At 28.9% G+C, this 7,353-nt stretch overlaps 1 pseudogene; it reads right to left on the reverse strand.

The window, feature by feature from the left end:
• On the reverse strand, positions 1–6,406 carry LOC113557816 (annotated as a pseudogene).
• Positions 6,407–7,353: the final 947 nt, after the last annotated feature.

Here is a 7,353-nt window from a genome sequence, read left to right on the forward strand (position 1 = left end):
CTACTGGTGTCTTGCAAATTCCATAGATGGTTTGTTGACCACAATTATCACAACATCATCCATGGCCACATGGCAAAAGATGTTGACAGATCCAATGTTTTCGTTCCTCCCACTCAGACACACAAAGCAACGGTCGTATTCTTCACCTGATAAAAATAAAAAGAATAAAATTATGTTTGATTCTGATTTATATGAAAAATGGTAATTTCTTAAAATTTATAAATTATAAATATTGGTACCTGGCATTTGTGGTATTGCCACCACCAAAATTTCAGCATTTTCACTCTCTATAATATTATGTTGATAAAAAATTATAGATTAAGTATTACAAAATTAAAAAGGAAAAATAATAATTGTCAAGTAGTTCTATCAATTTATAAACAGTACACTTTGTAACTATTGGCTGTTTACTATTTTCAAGCTGTACATTCGTTAACAAAAAAACTAATTATAGGTAGATTATAAATAATAATTATTATTGAATGTAAACATACCTTCTCTAACTTCATTTTGACCTATCTCCACAAATTCAATATTTTCTTCTATACCTATTAAGTAATAAGTTTACATATAATATGTGTATATATATATATTTTTTCATACTAAGTTTTTCATTTATTTGACATTAAATACCTTCAATTTCCTCCTCTGGTTGAAATCGCACTAAATTATGATAAATACAAATTTAAAAATATTTTTTTTAAAACTGTTCTTATTACTCTTACTTACAATTTATTTATTGATTATTAGGTCTCCTGGCCTGATTAGGCTGACCTCGTCTGCACCTCCGTCCTCTAATGTTAGGTACAGCAGCTATAGGTCGCTCTCTGGGTAGTAATCCCATATTTCTTACCACACCTCTTGGCCTTTTACCTATGCATCCTGGTAAAGGTGGTGGTGGTGGAAGAGGCATCATTACTAATTGTCCCATATTTTGGTCTAATTGATTGTCTAATTTTAAATATTTAGATTATTATAATTGTAAATAATGAAAAACTACATATTTATCCATTTGTAAGGGGCCTATTTGCTCGTCATAGTATCCTCTTGCTGAGTAAGCAACTCGCCTGAGAAATGATGAGACGTCAAATTGTCGATTTCTAACATTTTGATATGCTCCTTCCAATAACTTGTTGTTTGTATATGGTTAAAATTGACCTAAGGTCCTGAAAGAAAATTAGTAATTTAGCATGTAGAATAATAAGTTATAACCGGGTAAGTTACTTGGTTTTTAACTTAAAGCATAACGTAGGTTACTTAAAATATACAAGATAACTTATAATATGGTTTTCATTATTTTGAAAATATAATTTTATTTTTACTATACTAAATGTCTATATTTACCAGTATTTTTACTTGTTTTATATATACAATCTATATCTATATTTTAAAAGTGAACAAATGTTAAATTTAATGATAATTTATATTTATTCACATTTATTTTCAATAGTTAATATTTGGTTTGATAAAATGTATATAACAGAAATTAATTTTTTAATCCCCAATTATCTCATATTAATATCTGTATATTATAAAAACATAATTTCGAAAATATCAATCTCCTAGTTGTTTTTTTTTTATTAGGATAAAATGAAGTCATCAAAAAATTATATTTGTTTGTATATAATCAAATATTCTTGATTATTAGGTAAAACTAAGTTTTCCATACAAAATGTTGCTGATATATATATATTTTCTATGATTTTTCATGGCTTTACGACATATTTACCTGGTGACTATTTATAATTTGTTGTGTCTCCCTTCTTACTCTTCGTTCCATAGAACGTAAGCGATCTGCAAGTATATAATTTGTCATATGATTTTAATTTTTTTATTTAGTTGGTAATTAAATAATCTTTTTATATGTTTTGCCTACCATAGAAAGTCCACAACGGTGTATGTTGACCAATTGTAGTCTATATCATGCTATGAAAACTTTCTAGGTAGTTATTAGTCCTAATACTATACCTATACACTGAAAACCCAACCGGTCTAATTGTGTCTAGCCAATAACTTTGAACATAGCGAAAAACATCCAGAATATGATGTTCAACACTCATATTTCTGGCCAACCTTTGTATTTCTAAAAAACCCCCTCAAGTATTGAAATTGGGTGGTAATTCTTCGCGTCTTTCAGGTGGCAAATGAGGTAGTGCCATCAGCTATTATCAATAATAAAATATAGTCTTTTCTTAATTGCATAATAACAAATTATAAATTATAAAATGTAATTATCTTTACCATTCTGACAATAGTAGCAATATATTGATTATTGCGTACTAGTTGTATTAAATTGTGTGATAGAATGTAGCGCACTATACACTGAAAAAAAATAATATCTTGTAATTTAAAATGTTGTTTACATTATTCAAACTATTATTTTTGTCCAATGAATTTTCTTACGAATAGAATAATAAATAAACTCATAGAAAAGTAATTAATTAATAATTCTATACAATATTACATAATAAAGGTTCTTATCAAGTTAGTGGTAATTTAGTTTTAATTTATTAATTTATTATAGTTTATTGTTTTCCAAATTTGAAAACAATCATAACATAATATTATAAATATAAATTTAAGCAACCTGATTAAAATGGAATCGGCACCTCACTAACTGACATTTTGGTACAACCCTTCTGATTACATTCCTTAATGCCGTTTCATAATCTGTGATTATCTGCAGATTATTCCAATTCAAAAAACTAAAAGGAAGATCATTTTTTAAGAATTGCCATAGCCTTACATATATGTTCTCGGTCCTTTGATTTAATATTGCGTAGACTACAGGAATAGACTGAAATAAAAATGTTTACAATATATTAAAAATAGAAATCATATTTTTCTTAAATAAAGAATTAGAATCTGAAAGGAATATTATACGGTTTAAGACTCACAATATTGTCTAACAGAACGTGTATGGTCACTAATTGATCCATGTCACTTAGACTTCTTGGTAGTATTCCAGATGTACCATCAATAGCTACAACCGTAGACTGTCTCATGAATGGTGCATAATTTTGCAAAAATTGGAGGTTTGCAAAAACCAATCCACCAAAGATTGATTCTGTACCAATCAGGTACTCTAATGAGCCTTGGAAGAAGGCATTGTTGTTATTATCATCCAATAATTACATCAGTCGTCCACGCCATTCCTGTGATGCGATTGTTTCTCCTATGGCTGCCAAAGAAGCTGGTAAAGGTGAATTGAATCTCTGGCAAATATTCCGCATCAACCTCAAAGCAACATTTACAGACATTTCAGTAGCTGCATTCGGAAATCTGCGGATTCAATTTTAAAATTAGATATGCATGATGACCATGCGAAGTCAATTATTTTTAATAAAATGTATTTGTTATTTTACCTTCTAGATTCCTTTTCATGAATTATTCTTGGTGACGTACTCTCAGCGGCTCCTCTACTTCTTAAAGAAGCCAAAAAATTCCCAATATCCACATCATGTCCTGGTCTGTGGTTTTTTCTGGTTCCAGAGCCATTGATGTTGTTACAACGACATTCGCGTTCATATCTTATGCATCTTAGCTGTCTGAAATATTTAATAAACTCCATGTTTTTAAAATATTTGGAAATACTTTTCAAAATCGTCTATAAGCTTTTTACCTTCTATTGGTCGAGGTATGGTTTTGGACATAAGTGTAGCCTTTTCCGTCCAAATATACTAAACGTCCTCTCACACCGGGTACTCTTCTTGAAGTTGAAAATATTACAATTATTGTTACTATTTTTGTCTAACTATTTGTACTTTTGATGTATTAATATTTATACTTATTTTGTGGTTACCAGTGGTATTTATACTTCCTAAATAAATTTACAGGTATCTTAATAATAAGATACCTAATTGAACCTAACCTATGCATTTTTTTCACGACATTCAAATTATATAATATAGCTAGCTTAATAAAATCTATAATTTATTGTATGGATACCCTTGCTCACAATGACACAAGTGTTATACACATCAGTTGTATAAAAGAATTAAATACAACTCATTACCATAATATTTTTTTTTTTAATACTGAAAAATATAAAATATATATAGCATAAAACAATTAGAAGAATGGTACATGTATTTATTGTAAGTAGGCCAAAGAAAGCGTTTTAAAAAAAGTTGGTACAAATGTATACCCTACATCCCCTCCACCCAATGACGCCCTGATTTAAATTAGCTATACAACTTAACTTTAACACATTAGAAGTAAGGTCTACTACCAAATTTTGACTTCACCATCGTTTTCAGTATACTTAACTAAATAAGTTAAAACTAAAAAAATGTATCCAAAAAACAAAAAAAATTTGAAAGATTGTAATTTAAAATATATTTTCATGATAATAAAAAAGATATTGTTATATAAAATAAAGTATATGTTCATTACTTACTATTGTATGGATCCATAATTCCTAGTTTAGTTTTTGAAGTTGAAAACAGTTTACAGAAATACCAGAAAATAACATTCTTGGACAAGGAATAGACAAGCCATGTTCTTAGAACATTTTCTCCGTTACTCAGGCATCGTTGATAATTAAAAACTGTAAATCTACAATTATTACCATCCAAAGGAAATACGAAAGTGTTGATAATGGGTGAAGGAGGGCCTTTTCGACGATTGTTGTTTTTAACTTATCGCTTAAAAAAGTTGGCCAAGTTGCAGGATCAGTGCCTATAATTAACGTTAGTTCTTTAGATTAGATGAAATTAAATGGTTTGAAGAATCTTTTAATGTGGTTGATGTTTTAGTAAAGTCTATGTCGGTTTCTATCGGATTTTCATCAATATTATCAGAAGTTAGAATACCAGAATCTATAACTGTTGATGCAGATGTATTTTGAGTATGATTAGTAATTATATTATTACTCGCAGATATAGATTCATGTAGAACAGTAGACTGTTGGAAAATTATTTTTAATGATCCTGCTTGTTTTTTTATGTTTGCTTCCTTTTCAGCTTTCCTTTTTCTTTATTCGAAAGACGTTGCCTGCCATCTGACATATTTGTCAAATCCGAATAAACTAAAAATGGTTAACTTTTGTTTTATTTTTAAATTAAAATATGACAAACCATATTACCTATAATTATGAAATATAACATTTTTAATATATATGTACTAATATAGCAATAGGTACGTAAAAGTCGTAAAAAAATACAGTGAAATTATACAGACAATTTTCGAATGTGTTTTTATTTGTCCAAGCTCATCCTCATTTTATATTTTTAGATTCTGAATAGAGTGAAGAATGTATTGATTTTACAATAATGTGTGTGTTTTTTTTCAAATTTAACACATCCAATATAGTGACCTACTCTATAACCAAGGTCCACTCCACCCCTAGTGTACAGCAAAGTGAGTTCCCGATTTTTTTTTTCGGAAATATTACAAAATATGCTTTTAATTTTTTAAAATACTTAAATATGCATTATTTAATGTAGCAAACTGAAACAAATTTTAATTATACAGTTTCCCTAGGCCCTAGGGTTATGAATTATATATATAAAAAAATATTAAAATTATAGAAGCCTCCAGCACCTCACTACCTCAGCCCTAATTACAAGTAATCTTTAAAATTATAATTATTGTTAAAAACTTGTATTGTATTATGCAATAATTCAATATCTATTATTTATAATTATAAGCAGGGCTAGAATTTTAAAGCAAATGCTTCTTTTTTATATATGAGATAAAAATCTAATTTTGCATAATCATGTATAAATTTGTTTCACGTCATTTTGATTCCAAATTTTTGTTATTTATTATACTTTAAAATCCGAACTCTACTTATAAATAATTTATATTTTTAGTGTAATTTCAAATAAGAATACATAATTTTAACTTACGTCGCAAATCACAATGTAATAACTAATAATTAATTATTGTTCGTTGTCTGTCACTAGGCTACTGTAAATTTATTATGTGTGTATCGTGTGACGATGATAAAATATTTTTCCATATGGTCACGTCTGACGTCAGTGGTCGAATTAAAATTATTGTCGTCTTGATAGACGACAATAATTTTAATTCTATACAGTCGTTATTTCGAATAGTCGTTGTCATATAAATTGAGACGGTGGCGGTGGCAGTGCAATAACGAAAAACCGGGAGTTCCATCTATATTGGCAGTGGCAAAGCGTCATAGGAGACAAAGAGACAACGTCTCCCCACTTAAAAATTAGAACACGGTCAAATAAAAAATTATTTTGTTTTATGAAATATTTACAAATTTGAATTTATATTTTATATTATAAATATGATGCATGTTTCAATATTTGTTTTGTTTAAATCGGTTTTGTGTTGTACAGTTATTACTGATACTTTCAGGGAAGTCAATGCAAAGACTAACATTCGATTATTTAGAACCGTTACCCGCTTCTAGGGGGAAAAAATACCTCATTGTTGCTACCTGTAATGCCACAAAAATGGCTTTCGCAAAGGCAGTTACAAATGCAAACGGAGCAGCAACAATAAGTTTTCTAATGGATTTAATAACATCTTACGGAGTACCTAAATATTTTTGTAGCGATAGGGGCACCCATTTCAAAAATAAAGAGGTAGACTATGCCTGTAAAAAATTAGGTATTACGCAAATTTTCTCTAGTGCGTATCATCTACAAACACAAGGTATGACCGAACTTATGAACAAAATGTCTGTAATCTGTAATAGTTTATCACATTATGTAAACGAAAATCAAAAAGACTGGTCATTATATTATACAATGATCGTTTTTGCTTATAATACTAGCCCAAGTTCGAGATTAAAAGTAAGTCCATTTTATTTACCCCGCGGTATAGAAACAAGCCAACCTATAGACTAACCAACTAATACACTAAAGCAACCTCAAAAAATTAGAGATACTATTCCCAAAATTGTCGAAAAAGAACAAGCTGTTCAGCAAAAACAATATGACATAAGTGACAAAAATATTAATTTCAAACCGGGACAAAAAGACACATCATCTTTGAACTATTAATTAAATTTCCTTAACACCGTTTCATTGTAAATATTTGGAGGTAATTTATCACCTAAATCTATTGAAGAAACATTGTTCGTTGTCAATTACTAGCACCGGTATGTAACAACTCTTTTCCAATATTATATCTTTTTTACCCTTTAAGAGTCTTTTTGACCTATGTTTTGTCTAATTACTTGTAGTGTCTTGAGTCACAGTTATTATGTTGAGAGAAAACCCTTCCTTGAGTTTTTTCAGCCCAATCAACTAGTTTTAACAAACAGTCATTACATTTTCCTTCAAACTGTAAATAATATTTACTGCAATCAACAACTTAATTAACCCTGTAGTGTTTGTATGCAATCATACAAGGAACTAATTGTTTAAAAAC

The sequence above is a fragment of the Rhopalosiphum maidis genome, chromosome 3 (genome assembly GCF_003676215.2).
Source record: "Rhopalosiphum maidis isolate BTI-1 chromosome 3, ASM367621v3, whole genome shotgun sequence".
NCBI lineage: Eukaryota > Metazoa > Arthropoda > Insecta > Hemiptera > Aphididae > Rhopalosiphum > Rhopalosiphum maidis.